This window comes from Phalacrocorax aristotelis, chromosome 15, assembly GCF_949628215.1.
Source record: "Phalacrocorax aristotelis chromosome 15, bGulAri2.1, whole genome shotgun sequence".
NCBI lineage: Eukaryota > Metazoa > Chordata > Aves > Suliformes > Phalacrocoracidae > Phalacrocorax > Phalacrocorax aristotelis.
This window is the reverse complement of record NC_134290.1, coordinates 14,916,898-14,939,413: the sequence shown is the minus strand read 5'-3', so window position 1 is coordinate 14,939,413 and position 22,516 is coordinate 14,916,898. Positions and strand designations below refer to the sequence as shown.

The 22,516-nt window shown below is 45.6% G+C and overlaps 1 protein-coding gene across 25 annotated transcripts in view; it reads right to left on the bottom strand.

Annotated features, from left to right (window-relative positions):
* The window catches only part of FBRSL1 (fibrosin like 1), a 553,269-nt gene that overhangs the window by 163,458 nt on the left and 367,295 nt on the right, over positions 1 to 22,516 (bottom strand). The gene's annotated exons all lie outside the window — the stretch shown is intronic.

The window sequence follows — 22,516 nt, the reverse complement described above, 5'->3', positions numbered from 1 at the left end:
TGCTTAGAAGAGATTGCAGAAGTATTCAGAGAGAGGTTGACAGAAGAACTGAATGCAGCGCTACGGGCCACGCAGTAGGCTTTGGGAAGGTAAGCAGTGTAGATAAGCCAGGCTTCCATTTAGTCAGCTAGCAGAAATACATCTTTATTTTAAGGAACTGAGTCACTTCTGAAATGCATCATTTGTTTAAATTACAGGAAATAAAGGTTTACAACCAGGGATGAGCTTGGCAAACCTTCTTAACAAAAAACAATGGTTTGTATGATCTGCAGAACCTGATCTTTGAAGGGCTGATACATCCCTATAAACAGCAGCAAAAGGGGAGAGAAGGCTTTGCTAAACTATTTCTATCCAAGTTTCACATAGAGAACGTCTGTTTGCACCCTAAAACGTACACAGGCATTTGATAAACACTTTCTTTCTTCTCACTTTAGGATGGCTCTTTGGCTCACACAAAATTTAACACTACTTTTTATATCGTCTCACCCATTTCGTGCCATGCAGCCAGGCATGAAAAAATAACTGCTTAAGGATGCAAAGTCAAGCATTTTTTAAAAATTGGGGAAATAATACTTAGGGTTGTCCACACAACCTTAATTTAGCTCTCCTTTGGCACGCATGCTTCAGTTGTGTAGCAAACCCCTTTTTGTTCTCAAAATCTGGCTCCCCCGTTCCCTCAGCCCCCTACAGCAATCCCGGCACAGGCTCTGCTTCCCCCATCGCCACATCAGGCCCACACCTCCACCCCGCAGCATCTGCCGTCTTCCTCCACACTGCTGGATGCCAACAGGCAAAGCTGTACGTGTAAATGGGACGCGCTTTTGCTATCTACCATCTTCTCTGCTCCAGAATTTTGCTGGCAGGAAGGAGGAGAAATAAGTGGAAGAGCACACTGGGCTGAAGTGTTTCAGCTGAAATTCACCCAGATAGTTCAGTCTGAAGAAGATTCTCAACAAAGAGATTCACAATGACGAAGTCTGGCCAGATTGTAAGCCCATGAAAGCAGAGCCTCATGGTATAAACTGTAAGACAACCTTAACGTCTGGCTCTCCTTCCTGCCCTGTTTGCAGGAGGGTGGGAGAGACCTCTACGTTTTGTGACTTTGAGAAAAATTAAGAGGACACGGCTCTCAATCTCCCCCAAAATAAATAGGGATACTTTGTGTATCCAGGATGACAGTAAAGCTTGTCAGTGAGAAGCTTCTAGCAGAGAATGAAGTCAGCTGCATATGACAGAGACGAATGCCGCTTCAAGGCAAAAAAATGTGCTGAGATCGGACGAGATTTTCCATACTCATCTCGCCTTTAGAAAATAACCCTGAACTTTACTCTTACAAAAAACACACTGAGAGGCAAGCATCTTTTACCTTGCCTTGGCAGCTTCAGAAGAACGCTAGGAATAAATCATGGAAACAAACAAAATACTCATAAAAAGCCCTTGCTGCGTGACACGGACTGGAGCAGAGGATGCACTGCAACACTGATTCACGAGCAACACCTCTGAACCTGCTATTGCAAATGTCACTTCCCGACACCTCCCTATTCCTACCAGCTGGCTAACGCTGCAATTAAAGAAGTGGGAGTGCTTTGCAAGCCTTCCCTGTCTGTAACAGACCCACATCCAGCTATTTATTAGGTAATCAAATTACTCTGATGTGACCTTACTCCATGCATTTATGTCTAGTCAGACTACAGGGATAGCCTATCAGCCTGGGTGTTTTTCTTTGGATGCAAACCTCTGTTCCTCTAATGACAGAGCTTATTACAGAACACAGCTACTGCACAAAACATTGCATCTCCTTTGCATCTCCCCTTCTCTCATCGTTTTCCAGTTGTTTGGAGAGCAATTACATGCCCAGCCGCAAAGGAGAGCAGGTTGAGACCAGTCTCTGGCACCCGGTTCTTGCACCGTGCTTTCTTCCAGGCCTCTCACACCTGGGAGGACCTCCCCACTAACATCTACAGAGCTGCCTCGTTACTCTCCTCAAAATTTTCCTTTACAGCGACGCTGCTGACAGCAGTTAGGCCTCTTGGGTACGCCCAGGCCACCGCTTACCATGCTGGCTCATGAGCACACGCATGAGCTTCTCCCCTGGAACATGAGGTCCCTGGAGTGGGGACAGCCTTTTCATGAAGTACGTAGCCTAGTGTGGATAAGGTCCTTGGCCAAAGCTCCTGGGGGCTTTGATACTGCAGATAATACAAGGGTGATTTCCAGCATCACCCAACAGAGCTTCCTTTGGAAACCAATGACAAAGTTGCAAGACCAACTACCAAAGCATCTATGCCACAGCCTCTTCTGCAGCAAGGGCTCAGAAATCTCTTCCAAACAGACCCATGAAAGAAACTTTGAAAAACCTGGATTCCCAGCCAATGTGTAAGGCAGATCCCAGCTTACAGTCCATCTGAAAGAGGCTCTTTCAAGGGGTGCAGGGCTTTTGCTTAGAAATATGCTGAGGGAGGACCCTGGCCTGTCTGCATTGACCTTTCATGACAGAGATTAGATAACAAGCGAATCAAAGTGCTTTCAGCAGTGGTATTGCGTGCTGAGAGACATAATAAAGAGCAGGTATCATGGCAATACTCGGCATATAAAATTCCCTGGAGAGATCACCCAGTCAGAAAAAGTGCTTTGGTATGCCCCTGTTTGTTACACTGATTTTCCTGACTCTCCTGGAGTCGAGAGTACTTTCCAGTGCTCTCCCCCTCTGAAAAACGCTACAGCCTCTGCAGACTCATGAAGAAACTTGCAGTTCCTGATACTCAAGGGTCACATCTAAACACCCCTTATTTTCTTCTCTTCAATGCATTTCACACTCTGCTTTGACACAAGCATCTGATAAAATAAGACGCAAAAGCTGGGGTACCGGAGAGGAAGGCATGCAGGTATGAGAGCGGGCACTTCTATGGCCATGTGAAAATCAGAAATAAAATCAAAACCAGTAAGGGAGTTTCTAAATGCAAAGGATCACGGTAGCCTGTCCAGAGTTTCATCAGGCAAGGCGTCACAGGCAAGATTTCTCAACAAAACAACCAGCTTTTATAACTTTCTTCTGCGCTGCTATGCAACACGGCCCATAAAATTTGTGTAGGAGGCAAAATGTTGAGGGACAGACACTTTGCCAGCCTATGCTTCCCAAAACACTTTGGGCCTTTCTGGTGCAAGTAACTCTGTAATCTCTGCTGCTTAATACCCCAACAAAGTTTGCAGACCAGGGAATTGTGCTTTATTAATGAGAAACAGGTATCCAAGACAGGATTCACTTCAAATAGACACAATTCCCTATGCAAAACACAAAGCTGTGCAAAATGTGAGAGGCTTGCTGCATCAGCTAAAGCTTTTGATCAGCTACAGGTAGATCAGAGTTTTTGTCATGCTTCTGACCAAATCTTCCCAGTTTTACACTCCTTTCTTCCAATTGAACACAAATAAGATTACACCTGTGGGCTTGGGATTATTTATAGTTGTATAACTTTACAGCTTTCACCTTGCTGCATCTTAACGTCTCGCTTCCAACCTTTGCCCAGGTCGAAGATGCATATAAACCTCTGCCCATGAGAAAGCCCATCCCAGGGAGCTTCTACAGAAGCAGAAACTATTGTCCACTTCCTCTGTGCCTGGTGGTGCAGCTGGATGTAGGGTCTGCTACAAGCTGGACATCACCCAAGCCATAGGCACCAGGCAGGTACAGAGCCCAAAGCTGTTCTCCCTGCTGCATGTCTCCTTCACCCTGGGCAGGCAGGGGCTGAGGATCGGCTCTTCCCTGCGCGAAGCTTTACTGAGCCCTGGAAACATCACAGCTGCCTTTGTGGAGCAGCTGATCTGCAGAGGAATCCCAGTAATCAAATCATGGTGGTGGCTTCAGTGCTATTCCCTCACCAGTGTACGAAAGGCCACCGGGCAAGGATTACCTAGGACAATTTAATTACGTGTGAAAACAGCTGCAAAGCTTTATGGGGTTTTAGGGTTGTTGTTCCTTGGATAGGAGGGGGGAAAGGAGAAGAAATTAGGCACAGAACGAGCCGGCCGGGGATGACCTGTGATGGCAGGGAAGGACATTGTCATACACATGAGCAAAAGATTAAGACTGATATATACAAAGCTGGTTTTTCTCAAAGGGTTTGCTTTTTACGACTTGCCACCTGGAACGGGGTCAGCGTGACCCACCGCGTCTCCCACAATCTCAGTGCCATGAGAGGTGAGCGCTCATTTCCTGCACCCACCCCTTTATCAAACGAAAAGGCTACTTTGCCACTATTTACCTATACTTCCATGTTAAGAGACCACGGTGGCCTAAGGGGAAGCGAGGCGTATGCTTGCCAATACTGGTCGAAATCTTGGTTGTATTTAAATTAAAGAGAGTTTTATTACTGCCTTCAAACAGGGCAGAGTTTCACTCATGAGAATACAGTGTCTGGAGAACAGAAGGTAGCCAAGTCCAAGGAAAAACTCCACATTATCTTTTAAACCACCTTGTCTGAGACATTTTGCCCTCCTTGATTCCATTAAAAGGTCTCCGTGCCTTGCACAACATCTGCAGAGGAAAACAAACCACTGCAGAGAATACTTCACTTGGTGTTAACTTTCATGAGGCACGATGCGAGTTCATCAATGCATTCTGTAGGCTGGTTGATTTAAGGACTCCACCAAACATGTCTCACACAGGAATTACAATACACGTGGTATTTGTTTGTTTTTGTTTTTATATCAATTTTCTTTCTGGATCCTACTTTGCTTTGTAAGTTATTTTTCTTGCATGACAAGCAGTATCCAATTATTCATGCACTGCCTTTTTTGTTTTGTTTTAAGTTGACGTTTTGCCCAAGCTTAAGACCACAAGATGCTTACTAGAGCAGTCCTCCCAGCTTCAGTGAGGTCTCCCGTAGCGCTGGCTTTTAAAAACTAGTACATACTAAACCTAATACACATAAAACGGAGACACACAGTTAGTGGCATGAGCCACCATTTCCCCTCCACATGCATGCGTGCGTTTTCTCTATCAATGCACACTGGTGTTTCCAACCTGAAAACAATGCATTCAAGGAAAAAATATGGGTTTGTGTGATGGGATTTCCAATGGAGCCTGGAGGACTTTGGTATCCCCAGACTATAAAGAAAGTCCAGAGAACAGAATGCTTAACATCTCCAGCCTCCTTTGAATTCCCAGCCTTACTGAACCAAGAATAAAGAAAGCCTGGCCCGTAAGCAGGAATCCACTAATTAAAGAGAAATGGGGCTTATTTGTCTTGGTTTCTGAAGTCACAGTTCTCCACTTCTGAAAACACAAGTTTCTCACCAGTTCTTTTCCGCCCTAGGGCTGTGACCTAAGCAGCTTAAATGATACACAGATTTTGGTCAAAATCTGCTCCTTATTTACTGGACTTCAAATGTGCAAGCAATTACTGAATGGGTCTCGTTTATTGAACACAAGTATTTAGGCATTATGTTTACAAAGGCCCAGAAACATTAAAATCTAGTGAAAAACAATTATTTTTACAGAATACATCTGCAAGCAATATGAAGTCATTTTGTTTTTGTAAATTTCTCCGTAATAGACTTATTGTTGATGTGGAAAATGTTCACATTGCAGCAGTGAATTATTTGGAAATGCCAAACTTAATAAAGGAGAAATTATTCCAAATAATATCTCAAGCCTTAAGGAAAAAAAATTCAAAAAGCCAAAATACCAGTGGTTTCCTGACTAGTCAATTCTCTTCAGATTGGCAGACCTCTTCAGACTAATCAGGAAGACTTAGACAAATAGTTACTTTATTATGAAGGCTGTCAAATAAATCAGAATCTGGTGAGCAACTGTTTCTGAGCCCTGCAGCCTGGCTGGCTTCTTTTCCTGTAAAACCAAGGCAGTTACAAGGGACCCACGTATGTGTGTGTTTGTCTGCAGAGCAGCGTGTAGGCTTCAGGCCTCTAAACAAAACTTCTTCCAAATTTGGGCCAGCATTTTTCTTGGCTTCCCCAGGTTTTGTTGTGGAACATGGCTGAGAGAAGAAATGTTTTCTAACCAATTAATTCAAGTCACTGCTGTTATTTTTAATGGAGAGCTCTGAAGCTCAGCTCACAAAGGGTAATGAGAAAATAATGTTATAAACAACATCATCAGAGGAATTAGGCCACGGACTTGAATTGCATTATCCGAACCTTGCTGCAGAGCTATTTTGCCCCCCAAAATGTTTGCTCTTTACAGTGGCACGATGAATGGGAATTTTGCCTGAGGTACAAGCCTGAGACACGGCCACAACTGAAGGTCTCAGAACAGCGAGTTTCAGCAAGCAGCCACAAGAAACGGTTGCTTGTGCTGCTACAGCCCGGACTCCAAACACGCTCCCCAGGCTGGTAGGCTTTCTGTGTTTGGGAACGAGTGAAAACGGAGGTCTCGTTTTAGCAGGGCACTGGGGCACATGCAATCTGCTGTCCCACAGCACTTCAGTGTGTATTTAAACTGATGCAGAGGTGACTTAGGTACATAATTAGACTTTAGCATTACTCAGTCATTCTGCTGAGCAGAGGGAAGAAGAGTGTTGCGCTGAGAGGTAACAACATCACCTTTTGCACCTCCACTCAATCCGTCTTGTGTTGTTTACCTGCATCAAACAGTGTTGATTGGAAAGGCAACCCCAGGGCACAGGGAAGGCAAAAAGGAGAAAGGGCAGGGAGGGGGAGGAAAGTTTGAAATGAACATCCAGAATGGGTCTAATCAACACTGGGGCTTACAGTCCTGCCTGAAAGGTTTACAAGCCCAGGTATTGGACAGAATATATTCACCAGCTGAACAGCCAAGAACTGTAGTCAGAAACTGTAAGACTGCCCAGGCAAGACCTGTACTTACTTCTGCCTCCTTTACATCCATGGCAATGCAAACTGGCAGCGCAGACAAATCAATTCAAAGCCAGTGACGTTACAGACTTGCTAAGAAGATGGGACTTAATAACTTCTGAAGCTATTAAGATGGATTAAAACCATCCTTTTTTTTGCACTGGACCACATTAAAAGCAAGCAGCGCAGATGGACTTGCACCTGCTTTGAGATGAACGTGGTAGCTAGTGCAGTGCTATTCTTAATATGAATTAACTTTTAATACAGCTCTGCTTTAGTACTAATTGACTTTAGAGTGCTACTAAAAATAACTATTCATCTAGCTGGCAGGCATGCTTCTCCCCTTCCTCACGTCTCAATATGGACAGGGAACACTACAAGCACCTCAGTGCAAGTGGCATCAGCCTTTTTCTCACCCAGAACAGTTTTCTACTCCCTGTGCCACTTTTTCCACCACGGGGACAATGGTGAACAACCATCTACAGCCAGCAGCAGAACTGCTGATCACTGGGATTTGTCTCCTAGAAGTAATTTATTTAGTGCAAGACCCATCCCCATAAATGCAGCTAGCTGTAGCCTATGTTGCCATACCCACGTGCATGTATGAAACGAACACGCTGCCACAGAGTCAGTTCAGCTGCTCCCCAACAGCAGCCCGCACGCCTGCTCCTACACTGCCGCAAGCACCATGCGAGTCGCAGGAAGCCTTCTCCTTCAGCCTCCGCTGGTGCAGGTCCCGCTGCTACTACCCGTGCCGGGCCGAGCGTGTGCCTGCACCCCGCTATGGAAACTTGTCTCAACATGGTTGGCACGCAAGTTGCACTACTAAAGCCTGATCACTGAGGCAGCTGAGTGGAACAGTTTAATCACCAAGCTCAACCTGGCAGGAATGTGCACCCCGTTATCTCAGAGTACTTGTCCTCCGCGCATATGCCTGGGCCCGAGGCTGACTGGCAACATATGGGGGGGGCTTGGACCCTCTAGAACTTTCAAGCACCCTCGAGGAACGGTACTGCGCATGTGCCCCACTGCGGAGTGGGAGGCAGGGGTACGCAGAGCAGTTACTGGCTATGCAAGAGAGCAACCTTAGAAAGGGAGAAACCAGCAGAGATGATGGGGGCTGCGTTCTGGAACATCCCCCCCTCCACCGGCTTCAAAGATGCATCAGACGCCCGGACTCCCCACCCCCCCCACCCGGACCAGACAGACTGCTGCAGATCTGAGGTGATAGCTATCGCAACAGTCCTGCTCTCTCCTGCCCTCTCTCCCTCTCGTTCCCTTCTTCACCTTTTTTTCCTCTCTTGCCTTGCTTTTCTCTCCTGTATCTATTTCTCGCCAAATAAAGTGACTTGGCCCTTGTCTCCGTTTTGAGTCTTAATTCTGTTTCCGAGAATGTAAAAGGAACTTAGTCACAATAACACATTGGAGTTAATCAGAAGTTAAGCCCAGCCGCCCCCAACCTCCCAGAATTATCTGAGGTCGGTTGGGGGTTTAACCTCTGCCAAACAGTTCAGCCCAACAGTGGATCGTGACAGACAGGCACTGTGAAGGGCAACTGCTCTCATATGCAGCCTATTTCCCATTTCCTTCCTTCTATATGTTAGATTTATTTTGATTTTTAAGTGAAAACAAGTTTTTACTCATCTGTTTAAGGAACCTCACCCTTCCATCTGGTTTATACTGTACATTGTCACGTATTGTCCTGCCATGAGCCAGTTTCTGAACGTTTGAGCTGTTGATGGCTGTTGGCGACGATATGAGAAGCGGAAGCAAAGCCAGAGTTACAAAGATTTCAAAAGGCTAAGGATAACTAAGAACAAGGGGACCGAGGGAGATGGCAGAAGTGCTCACCAAGCCACTCTCCATCCTTTATCAGCAGCCCTGGCTAACCGGGGAGGCCCCAGTTGACTGGAGTTAACAAATGTGATGCCCACAGGCCTGTGAGTCTAGACCTCAGTGCTGGGGAAGGTTACGGAGCGGATTGTCTCGAGTGCCATCACGCGGCACGTACAGGACAGCCAGGGTATCGGGCCCAGCCAGCACCGGGTTATGAAAGGCCGGTCCTGCCCGACCAACCTGATCTCCTTCTGTGACAGGGGGACCTGCCCAGTGGAGGAGGGAGAGGCTGTGGATGTGTCTGCCTGGACTTTAGTAATGCCTTTGACACTGTCTCCCACAGCATCCTCCTGGAGAAACTGGCGGCTCATGGCTTGGACGGGTGGACTCTTTGCCGGGTAAAAACCTGGCTGGCTGGCCAAGCCCAGAGAATTGTGGGGAAGGGAGCTAAATCCAGCTGGCGACCAGTCACGAGCGGGGCTCCCCAGGGCTCAGTGTTGGGGCCAGCTCTGTTTAATGTCTTTACCAATGACCTGGACAAGGGGATCAAGTGCACCTTCAGGAAGTTTGCAGGTGACACCAAGTCGGGCTGGAGTGTTGATCTGCCTGAGGGCAGGAAGGCTCTGCAGAGGCACCTGGACAGGCTGGATCCATGGGCCGAGGGCAGTTGTGTGAGGTTTAACAAGGCCAAGTGCCAGGTCCTGCCCTTGAGTCACACCGGCCCCAGGCAATGCCCCAGGCCTGGGGCAGAGGGGCTGGGAAGTGCCCGGCGGAGAAGGCCCTGGGGGTGCTGGCTGACAGCCGGCTGGGCATGAGCCAGCAGTGCCCAGGTGGCCAAGGAGGCCACCAGCCCCGGGCTTGTGTCAGCGCTGGTGTGGCCAGCAGGAGCCGGGCAGGGATGGGGCCCCTGTGCTCGGCACTGGGGAGGCCCCACCTCGAGTGCTGGGCTCAGGTTTGGGCCCCTCGGGACAAGAAGGGCCTTGAGGGGCTGGAGCGTGTCCAGAGAAGGGCAGCGGGGCTGGGGCAGGGTCTGGAGCACAAGTGTGCTGGGGGGCGGCTGAGGGGGCTGGGGGGGTTTAGCCTGGAGAAGGGGAGGCTGAGGGGAGCCCTTCTCGCTCTCTGCAGCTGCCTGAGAGGGGCTGGAGTGAGGGGGGGGGTTGGTCTCTGCTCCCAAGTCACCAGTGACAGGGTGAGAGGAAACGGCCTCAAGCTGCGCCAGGAGAGGTTTGTATTGGGTATTAGGAAAAAATTCTTCAGGGAAAGGGTTGTCAAGCACTGGCACAGGCTGCCCAGAGAGGTGGGGGAGTCGCCATCCCTGGGGATATTTTTAAAAGACGTGTAGACGTGGTGCCTGGGGACGTGGTTTAGTGGTGGACTTGGCAGTAGCCAGTTAATGGTTGGACCTAATGATCTTAAAGATCTTTTCCAACCTAAAAGATTCTATGATTCTATGATTGTTTTGACTAAACACAGACACCAAGAAGCTGTCACTTCTTCCAACCTTGCTCTCCCATCCCGAGCCACCTTTTAATTCGTTGCAGTTGCACAAATGATCTGTGTGTTAAGAGTTCAAAGGAAACAGCCATCCAAAAAACATCGTGGTATTCCACCACCTTAAAAGAAACTTCTCCGATGAAGTTATAAAAACAGGCTCTACTACCTCAGAAAGAATAAGACTTTCAATATAATACATAAAGCCTTAAGACTTCTTAACAAAGCAAAACCAAAGCATATTCCAGTTCAGCTAAAAGTAATTATTTTTTCAGGAATCGTCTATCACCAGTAGAGACAGGGTGTAGAAGGCAAACATCCAGGGGTTGGTTCTGGCTGAGGCAGCACAGTCTGCCATCCCGACTCGCACGGAGAGGGGTTAGAGCAGACAGCTCAACAAGACGGCCAGGAATTTGTGTCCCACAACACTTCTGACTGATTCACCGTGGGACCACAGGTAAGGCACGTTTTCTATGAGCCTCAGTTTCTTCAGTGGAAAAAGCTAATAATGATATTTATTCAATTTCCTAACAGATTTTAGATAAAACCCGCTCACAAATAATTTCTGTGTGTTATTTGTACTCTAGGAGTGACCATGAAATGCTAGGTCACCTCCTCCATGGGAGGACGCACTCTCTGTCTTTCGGATCCTAAAACATAACATTTGCAGCAAATACAAACTCCCACTAAACGCACCTCATCCTGTGTGCAACGTTTGGCAACTTTTGTGGGGAAGAACCACAGATTAGTCCTTGCAAGCAGCCTGTCTTGTGGAGACAACCACCAACAAGAGACTGCCGGCTTACAGCCCAGAGGCCAGCAGCGCGGGCAAAGCAGAGGAGCTGCAAGCAACGCCATCGGACCAAAGCAGAGACATGGGACAAGGTAGTGTGGTGTAGGATCTTGAAAAGTGGGACAAGAAACTCACATCTCACAAAAAAGGGGGACTACTGACACAAAGATGGGAGGGAGACCTTTGTGGTGGGATATACAATGCTGTTTTATGGGGATACAAGAAATTCTGCTTTCTTCAACTTCCCCTTCTGCAGGTACGGTGAGGTTACCTAAAGATTTAAGGAGGCAAAAAGTGATCACAGTCACCCAGTAACCAGGATCTGAGTGTCCTTAATATATAGTCGCTTCAGCCACCTCTGTGGTAATTAATAAAAAGAACAGATGCTTTAAAATCTTTGTCTTTAAAATCTTGATCAAAGGTTACTCTGCACTTTTATCCTCGCATGATACCCTTAACTCAGTTTATATATGAGTGGGATCCTTTTCAATTTTAGGCTAATGTTCTTTTATATTTATAATATTCAGGATAGCTACACATGCTTGATTACCTTTAAAACACTTATCACGATTCCATTTAAAAATAAATGAATCCCATTTAAAAGTGACTTGTCCCCATCTTCTAGTATTTATGGACAAGGACATATGGGGCTGATTTCTCTCATTATTAAGCAGCATGTCTGAGGCTTAAATCATTTAAATTATTCATTGACAGCAATTGGGCTACTCATGCAAACTCCCACTTACACAAGGAGTCCCAGTGATAGGACCAGTCAAGTGGATGAAGATGGCTGAGCGAATTTTGGGATGCACTGAGCATCCACAGATACTGCTACCTTTGATTAGGGCGAGGAGTACTTTTGAAAATTGGGCCCCATCTTGACTAATAAATACAATTTAACGGGGACTTTCAATGTGGTTATTCTGAATGACATTTTCTTCCAAGGTTACCATGACTGAGGTTCCGAGTGGTGATCACTGGCAGCTGAAGGAATAGGAGTGCTTGTGCACCGATTACCACAACAAAACCCAAGCAAGACATTTCCAGGGCACCGAGTTATGTGGGCCTGTCCTTTTCGGTGCGGGTTCAGGGTGCTCCTGACAGCAGCCAGGCACAACGCGGACGTCTCTGCAGAACCTGGGCCATGAAAGCTTTTGTGAAGAGCAAAGCTGACTCTAAGCAAATGAAGAAAAAGCATTTCCAACAGCAGAAACCGCCCATATGTAGTAGTATGAGTACTACTGTTCCAGCAACACTGAAATCTGAGACGGGAGAAGGATAAATCAACTGCACTGTTGAGCTTGGACTGTAACAGTCCAAATGACAAAGGCTGTAAACATTTAAAACTCTGCTATAAAGAGACTTTCCAGCCTATCAGAGACCACGCTGCTCCCCAACCACCTCACCGGTGGAAGACCTTGGGCTAACTGTTAGCGTGTTTTCAATCAGCAGAGCCAGAGTGAGAGAACAGGAATCATCCTTCATGGAAAAAAAAGTTATGGTTATTCTCTGCAACGTTTTATTTTTAATTAAAAAGACATGTTTCTTGCTCTCTTCAGAATGAGCCCAAGGAACATTCGTAATAATTTTTCAGATCACATTATATTGTACATATTGCAGCTGATTTCACAGCTATGTGAGCAAATGACTGTTTTTCTGCACAACTAAATCATTATCCAGGTAACAGCAGACAGTAAGCACCACCAACATCTCGTGGTTATGATACATTTTAGGAAAACGCTGTCTAGCTCTTGGAAGAAGAAACTTCCGTATTTCAGCCAGATCTCCCCTCCCTGCCCAGCCCCACCTCCGAGCCCCAGCATGTACCAGACTTTGTCCCTATAAGCGATCTCGATGGTAGATTTTGTTTTGTTTCTTTTTCCCCTAAGAAAGGCAAAGAGGTTAGTAAGTCTTGGAACTCTCAGTTCTTAAGGCTGTTAATATTTCACATTGCCAGCAGGGAAAGGAATTAAAACTGCCACTAGCTATCCAGATAGATTTTAAAATCCCCTTCCCTCCCCCTTCTCCCTGCCTCCCTCAGCTTCAGAGGATATTTTCCCCGCAAATTGGTTTTAAATTAAGGAAGGTGATGAAGGCAATGTGCCGTCTCAGCATTTTCCCAGGTGCACTTAATCTAATTTCATTAAGGAGATCAGGACAGATGATCGCTACAGTCGAAACATTAAGTCTGTCCATTTTTGTATAAAAAACCATTAAGTCTGTCAAAGTGTCGGCGGGTGGGCTGTTTATTATTGGAGATGAAGGCGCGCTTTGCTTCCCCAATAAACTGTCAGGAGTAGTAAACCACAAATTAAGTCAGCTGCTGCCAAAGATTTAGGCAAAGATCTCCAACTAATTTTGACACAGGTGTGGGAAAGGCCAAGCAAATAGAGGCCGTAAGTCTGTAGGCTTTGGAAACCAAGCCTTTTGTCCGCGTTTGAGATATTTCAGCCTGACCCATCAAAGAGTGGACGACTGGGCATCGGCGGATACGATCAAGCAGAGCTGCTGATCTGACGCTCCGGACACAGCGTTGCCAGGAGCTGTGCGACGACGAGCACAGCAGAGCCCAAACCGCAGAGTTTACCTTTGCTTTAGCCCGCACTCATCCTGCCGGGACTCATCATCTTGTCTTATGCAGACAAGAACTCATAAAAGCTTCATTCAAGCCACTGCTCTGGTTTGAACTTATGCATGGCTTTGACTAAAACATGAAATCACACTCCTCAGATAATCATACAGATATTATACAAAATTAGAGGAATCCCATCAAAATGCAGAAACTATGGAAGACACTTTAAAAGCCAAGAAAGAAATCAAGCGAAGCTTTCAGATTAGATTTTCAGGCACTACAAAATCAAATGTGAGCCTTTTGCTAAGGAGAACACCTTACTTCTCAAGAAAAATGCAGCTGGGTAGAACTTGGAATTAAAGACCATCAGGAAATGTTAAAAAGTATAAAATACTAACTGGAATTACACAGTCTTTATGGTACATACAGAGAAATTAATAATCACTAATACGGAATCAGGAGTGATATTCTAGCTGGGGCGTCGTGATGAGGGAAAACGACCATGTTTGCAGGTAACGTGCGCTATGTGCTGCTTTGAGCAGCAAGCATGGGCAGAGCAGAGGAAGGTTCATTTTCCCACCCCAGGTGCAGTGAGGGAAGGAACAGAGCCCGCTCCGCTGGCAGAGGCTTCCGCAGCGCTGCGGGGATGAGGAAGGAGTGGGAGAGGTGGGAGGAAGCCAGCCTACAGCATGAAGAATGACTGGCTCACCCCTGGGTAGAGCCAGAGTTGAAGGCTCACAGGTGAACGAGACAAAGACTTTTCCTTGCTGCCTGGGAAGAACCGCATGGAGTTGGTGTGTCTGTACCGCAGCCAGCACTGGAACTAAGGGGTGACCCTGCAGGGAGCAGCGGGAGGCTTATTTACAAACGCTTATTTTAATCTCTCTCACTTCGAGTTTTCTCCGTTTGAAAAGTACCTCGCTTTGGTTTGTGTTTGTGGAAAGCCATGACTCGAGCTCTTAGGGACTCCTGCCCCTCAGGGCGTGCAGCAAGGGCTGGCAGCACCAGCTGAGACATCTCCCCGGACTCAGTGAGCCATGGAAAGCCCCTTACTGATTTTGCAGACAAAAAGCAGCAGTTGATAAGAGCTGATAAGTGAAAACAGCAGCTGCTAACTGTTAGGAGACTCACCTAGACAAAAGAATACCCATTTCAAACATGATGCTTTAGGTGAGGGTGAATTCCCAAGCAAGGTCAGGCAGACATTACTTCTAGTCTTTGCTACTGATCCAGATGTTGTTCCTGCCTCTTACGTATCTGGCAAACTCCTGTAGTAAAACCTTGTTTGGATTTTATTGCAAATTGGACCCAGAAGCAAGAACCGTTGGAAAGCTATAAAACCCAAAGCTGGCTCTCAGGCCATCCTTGAGTTCTATCCTTTACACCTGCGTAAGGCGCACAGGGCTGCATGCTGTGCTCTTTTGTAGGATTTACCCTGGTAAAACAATTTACCGAATAGAGTAGCGAGAAACTCTGCAAACCAAATGAGGGCCTGCCGCTGCAGCTATTGGAGTATGCATCCTCCAAAACTCTCATCTTCTTGGCATCTCTATGGTTAATTAAATAATTCAATTTAATTAATGGAGTTGCCTAACTCAATTGCCAATGCCTATCACCTGCCTACTATGTTATGTTCTATCTGATCGCCTTCCAAGGAGTTGCTGCCGTTGCACAGGCAGCCCTTTGGATTTAGGCTACGTTATAACAGTGTTTCTTGATGTGGGCAGGCAATTGTACAAGACCGCTCTCTTCCCTGCTGCCTCAGATGTTAGAAGTTTCTTCACAAGGTCCTGGTAAGATGAGAAAATGCTCATGGATGGGGAACTGAACAGGGAGACCTTAAACAATAGAGAAATCAGAGAGCTAGGGACATGCTGAGCGCCAGCGACAGAACCCATGTTATCCTGTCTTGCCCAAGAGCTCTCCATAAGATCTCTTCAGTCCTTTTATGTGAGTTAATGATGGACTTTTGTCAGCAAACTACAAGGCTCTTCTCATTGTTTGCTCTGAACATTTTTTTCCCTGTGTTTCCAAGAATGAATGTGAACACCACAGACTGTGATGACTCAGCTGGTTATGTACAGACCAATGTACTTAAAATTTAAGTTTTTGTCTGGACAAAATAAAAAACCAAAATCTCAGTAGGCGGGGAGAACGTCGGTGCTGAAGCTTTGAGTCTGTTTAATTTTTCCAGTTGCATTATTGCTTTACTTAAATACAAAGGTCAAGAAGGGCCATTATTACTAATACTTTTTACTGGAGTTGCAGACCCTTTTGATGGGGAGGACAACTTGGAGGGCTCCTTTCTCCCGGAAGGGCTTACAGAGCCTAACTCAATTGCCCCAAGTCTCAGCGGGAACCTTTGTGTCTACTCCGTGCACATGGTGGGTGGAACGATGGGAGCCGAGGGCATGCCGAGTCTCTCCCCCATCTGGCATTTCCCACAGAGCGACTGAGTGCACTGGCTACGCAGCGGGCTTGCAGGATACTATTTTGCTGGTAAATCTGTTCACGGAGAACGATGAGATAAAATAAATTCACTGAGTGGTGAATTTTTGTCTTCCTGTACTGGCAACAACATTACGTTTGCCTGTTTATAGCACCCAAATCTTTTAAGGGCTACAAGGTTGTTTTAAATTCAGTATTTTCCTATTGTTAAAAAGGCAGATCTGTTTTCGATAACAACATGCAGCTCGTCTGTCAAACAGAGACTTTATTCCCTTAAGAGAACTAACCACCTTTACCCAGTTATTATTATATGGGAGTCAGGTTTCTCACTGGTTTTCACTCCGCATCACTGGTTTTTCAGTCTGTAAGAATTAAACCCTGGAAGAAACACTGATTCTGTGCACGTATGCGCATGCACATGTGTATATGCTGTATACTGCATGCTGCTAAGCCTGCAACACAGCCCATGCACACGCTTCTGCAACTGCATTTAGCGGTGCTGTCCGCAAGCAAGAGCCTACTTCGGTAAACAGACCGCTTCAATGCTGTCTGAAAACCCAGCTGGGAAGTAACTGGCAAATGGAGACTTCTTGTTATTAGTCACGGCTGAAAACTGTCATAGACTGAAGTGTAATGCTAACAGAAGTGTAGTTACTGCCATGTGAAAGCCCTCGGTTCAGTTCCATGTTTGATCTCTCCCTTCTGCTGCAACCAGTAAGAATTGGCATTGCTGGAAAAGTACCAAGTTTCATTTCTCAGAGAAAGGGACAATCTAATGGTGGCCAAAACCAGTTTGGGGACCTTGGCCGGGTAGGCTTCAAAAATAGAAAATAACAGATTACCTTATAGTGGGAACTAAACTTCCAGCCTCATGGAAACAACAGACTGATCAGATGGAACCCACTTTCCCCATTGCTAGATAAAATGTGAGGAGCAGGGGGAAAGAAGCCTCCAGCAATAGCGCTACCAATAATAGGCCCTGTGGAGTTCAAACTGAGGCTTATTCCAGCCCCACAAGCCAACGCGCCGATGTTGCATTGGTGTACTGACAAATGGGGCCACGACAGCAGGAGTGTAAAGACGCCAGAAAACACACAGAAATTTGGATCGACGTCTGTTTGAGAACAGACACTGTGCGGTTTGGCTTCCTCGCCCCCACTGAACTGCACCTTAACTTCCAAAGTCTTTCCCAGTGCCCTTCCCTAGATCTCACCGTCCTTGACCCCCAGCTACCTGACACAGCTCTTCCCTCCCTGGGCTTCAGCAGCTCCTGCCCACTCTGCTCCTGCCTCCGTATCCACGGCTGTAATTCTGAGCATCGTTACGACCATCTTCCCTGAACTTTTCCATCTGCTGTCTTAGGGCTTTATCTTATTTCTGGGTAATCTCATGCACAAACACATATACACAGAGTGACCATTTCTACTAGAGCGACTCCCAGATCTCTCTTTGCTATTGCACCCCTTTCTCCTGCTTCCTGAACTATGATTTCTCCTGTGGGCTTGTAGACACCCTTTCAAGGTCAACACAGCTGAAACAGAAGTGATAATTTCATCGCCCAGATCTTCCACACAGTTTACTCTCCTCATGGTTTCCAGTCTTATCACTTCCACCTCTCACTCAGCCCATAGTTCCCAGTGCACTCTTTGACATACAAAACCACCCTACATCTTGACATTCCAACCTAGGTTTAAGTCCTGCATATCCTTTTTCTCTATAACACGATGAGCATCCTCTGCTCATCCACACAACCAAGGTCTTGGCCAAGCTCTCACTATCTCACCTTTCATTTACCATTTTATCCTTTCCCCTGGTGACGGCAGAAGTAACTGTGTCCTTGTGCCAAGGAACAAGCTGTCGCAAAATCATTTTCCTAGTGTGTGGCTTTGCTCCCTACACAGCTTCCTACTTTCCAAATTGCAAGCTATCACTCTTCATGTTTTGACTCTTTCACAGCTTACCTCCTCTTCCCAACGCTGACACTTGGTATCGATGTAAACTCTCATCTCTCGCTAGTCTGACTTGATCACCCACTCGTTAAATTTCCAAATCAGCACCTCCCTACTACTTACCTTTCACTACAGAGAATAGCTTCCCATTCACAGCCATCAAGCTACCTGGTTTGCCCTCTCAAATGCCTCCTAAAACCTTCCCCTTTCCCTTAATAAGTACAAAACCAAGGCTGGACAACAGTGAGGCGGCTGACGTACTGATACAGTGCTGCTGTGCGCACTGTGCCCCCCCCATTTATCTGAGTCCCTGCACTGCCTCTAATCTCATCCTTAAGCAACGAGCTCTTCTGCATCGACACAGCACGTAGGAGGATGGGAACCCAGCTTGCGGTGGAGTGATCACCGCACTACCGTGCTGCTCTTCTCCCATGTATCAAGTGCTAAACTGCACCTGCTCATGCGCTGCTGCGCGCTTCCAGGCACCTACTGGGACTCAGAAATTAGCCCAGCAAATAACAGCATGGCAAAGCTGAATTCACACCGCCGCAAGCGGGGCCTAATAAACTCACTGTGCTGTTGCAGAAAGCAGTGTGAAAACATCGGTTTGGAAACCTGACTTCAAAACTTTTTGCTTCCACCTTGGATATAGCTTTACCAGTCTCAAAGTTTGCTTGTATAGCTGAAACACAAACTACACAACAAATACACGGTAAGTACTGATTCAACTTAGAAACAGAGTGTCATTTTTTGTGCATCTTACTTAGCACCACATTAAATGAAGGAATGCCTGATATCTAACCCCTGATTTGGAGAGCTCACTTACGCTGCGGGGCCATGTAATTAAGCTGACAACCCACAATTTTGCACACAGCAGACTGAAGTCCAGGACTGAAAGAACATGAACACTGAATTACTCTGAAAGGAAGAAACGGGCTTTTTTTTTAATGCAATCTTGAACACTGTTATTAAAAAAATGAGAGCAGCATTTTGGAGTAACGAGCAGAGATTACTCATTCCCTTGTTTTACACAAGTTGACTTTTGGCTTTCTGCAGAACACCATTTAACAGAGCACATTACCAAGCTGCTAGCCACTTTTCACAGTGATGCTAAAGCAGGTAAGAGACAATAAGTGGAACTGTTGATGGTTTATATTACTCTATTATGTTAATGTTCACTAAAGTATGCCATAAGCTCTCTCATTACATGTGTATAAACCAATTCTCTGTGGTGTTATTCCTGTGCTAAATGCTATAACTACATAAATCTTGAATTAATGGAGACTTTATAGTTCCTGAAAATGAAGGGTAATTGCTATCTGTTAATGCTGTTGTTGCTATTAAAGGAAGTATATATTTTCAGTAACAATGTTTATGGACCGTGAGCCTCACATCGCCGCTAGTGCACAGTGCAGAGATAGTGTAATACGATTATCAGCCTAGCTCTCTTTCTCTCCCTCCTCCCTCACAAAAAGCACAGTATCATTTCCACAGCTTCAACAAACTACCCTGCAATTCTCCTAACAGTTGCAGCGTCCAAACCGATGTCCTTCAACGAACGCACAAGTAACAGAATTTGCATTTCCATCTCTGGGAACGCACGATTTGCTAAGTTTCGCACTTGGTTCAGCGGCTGGACAGCTGACTTTATTAGCTTGGGTATTTCGAACAGTTCTTCTTGAAGCGTGTGGTGACAGAATGATAGGGGTGAGAAAGCATCACCCCACTTACTTCCTTTGAGATTTTGGCGGTGATGCAGAAGTGAAAGGCTATACTTGGCCAGACACAGTTCTCGGAAAGTAGATGGGATGGTCAAGTCCCCAGCCTTGAGCTCCTCTTCTCCAGTTATTAAAAACAGCAGCGCGCTGTTTGCAAACACTCTCACAATCTGCTGTGAAACTGTACCCTGCACTGAAGTACCGGCTCCTCGAATCTGATATGCTGTACGTATGACTGACTATGCTCAATTACTTTTCTCCCCTGGAGTCCCGCACAACACTGCACAACGCAGAACCCAAAACCATCAGGAGTGTGTTTATATTTTTCAGCGCAGTGAGGGTAAAGCCTTAATTTTACTCTAACATCTATGTTTTAAAACATTTAGAGCTCAACAGTCCATATACCTATGAATTAAATAAATAGTGGATAATTAGTAGCATGGTAGACAGAGAGAAGTAGGAGGTGGAAAATTTCAGTTTTGCTTCTAGCTCTATCACTGACTCAGTTTGTACGTGAACTTCTTTTTTTTGTCTGCTTTCCTCGTGAGTTATATACAAACGACAGCGATCCGCTGTTTATGACTAACAAAAAATGTTATGCAAATCAAAAGTACATTAGTAATTCCTGCCCTGCCCTTCATTAGTGCCAGCACGTGTAGGTGTACCTAGAGAAAGCTGCATCTTGCTGACCAAGCAGGAAAGCAGGGCTGTTCTGTAATGCTGTGAAATGAGGCCGACCCGTCATGTAATTTGGGAAGCCAGATGCTGGGCTAGACGGCATGTCGAACGCTCCATCTGGCTGCAATAGCCAGAGAGCGTTATTAGAAGACACATTTTTCCAACACATGGAGCAGGGAGAAAACATTCTTCAGTGTAATCCCTCAAGACATTCATGCCAATATTTTTATAGCTCCTCGTTGAATCAGCCAGGTTAAGTTTTAGACAAATACTGAACGTGTTTCCAGGGGAGTACAGTAAGTCAGGTACCAACGGAGAGGGCCAGGCTGCCCTTGTGTTCCCCAACTGGAAGGCAATGTTGCGGTTATGTTATCCCCATGAAAGGTTTGAAGCCTCTTCGCTTCAGCTTTGGTGAGTTTACGTGCTTGCGCACACAACTTTACTGACAAGGAAAGCAACCCTACTTAATTCCAGAGACCTATTTAAGAGAACTGACATAACGTCTCGCATCCCTACAGATCAGGCAAGACATGGAAAGATGATGAACTTGTGCCGCCCTCCTTATGAAGAAAAGAAACATTATTAAGATGGAGTCAACTTAAGGAGAAGGTAGCTAGGTAAGCCTAGAAGGTCAAGTTACAGTTATAGATATGTGAAGAAATGCCATATTAATGGTAAGGAACACTATAATAGCCTTTCATTTGCTGTAAAGGACAGTAAGTTACCAGCCAAACACAATGCAGCTTCCTCTGAAGGTAACCTCAGATCCCACATTCTGAAAGCTAATCAATGTTGTTCAGATTTCAATTTCTTCTCTACAAGGTGAAGTCAAACCTAATCTAACAAACGTCAGTCTCAGATGTAATGCTGCTAGCTGGGTCTACCAGTGTAATTTAGATAATCATTAATAGCATAGCTGTATAATAAAACTACATGTCACTTACAACTTCATCTGAGGTTTGACTGGCAGATCTTTAAGCAGTTTTCTAAGTGATCGCTTTTACTTTCTTTGATTGGGCAGTCTAAGAAATGTTTTAACCCTATGGTATCCAAGCTTTTAGGGAACAGTTTTGACTCACCACCCCTGCCACCAGCTCTGCTGCTGTGTAGGCTTATAAGAAACAGAATCCGGGGGGTGGGGGTTGTTTCAAGGAGTGACTTTATACATAAATAGAATAGAATAGAACAGAACAGAACAGAAAAAATTAAAATATTTACAGTATCTTTCATTCAACATGTATGATTTAAATGTTTCTCTTTGATCAAGCCTTCATCTTAAAACACAGCTTTTGCCAGACTCCAGGGATATTTGGTATCTGATGGGATCTTTAAAGGAAGAAGCTGAAGAAACCTTGATGCTTCCCAAGCTCTAACAACAAAAGAAAAAGACTTAACCAGAAGAAGCTTGTAGTGTAGCCTCTTGAACTCATGGTAACCTCCGATGCGTGGCTGCAGCCAAGCGTGCTGCCAAGGAGACAGGGCTACCTGAAGTCAGCTTTTACTTTTGTAATGCTGTTCCAGTAGAAACCTCCATGCCACAGCTTCTCATGAATGAATGCAAAAGACCGGACAGCCAAAATACAATAAAAGTTTGATGAAGATCTAACCTGAGGCTGCCAAGTTTGGTCTGCCAGAAGAGAAGTCAGCGAGGGATACTCAAGTCTTTTATACATTTGATGCTCAAAAGCATGGTGCAACTGGTGCTACATAGTGGGACTTCTCTGTTTGCCTTGCCAAGGTGAAACAAGAAATCCCTATACGAAACCACACAACTACAACCTTTCAACAACGAACCTCTGTACCCAAAAGAAGGTCAGAAAAATCATTGCTCTCTGATAAATATGCATGCAACATGACAAAACACTCCTTGACAGACACCACACTGCCTTGGAGGGTAGGTACCAGTTGTCCCATCTTCTAAACTGATTACAAAATCGACGTCTTCAAAGGTTACTATAAATAAAATATGGGCTCCTGACAAGTTGTCAGAGGAGACTCCCTCTGTAGCAGCACTACCGCTATGACTTGGGTCTCACCAAACGCTCACATAATTGAGAGAGACTATTATGCTAATGGGAGTTTCTTTTCTGTAAATAAAAACTAGTGAAGATCGAAGAGTACCTGAACCAATATTTTTTTCATCCCATTATAGATATTTTTAAATTTGACATGAAGACTGGAGGAAAAAATATTATGTTTA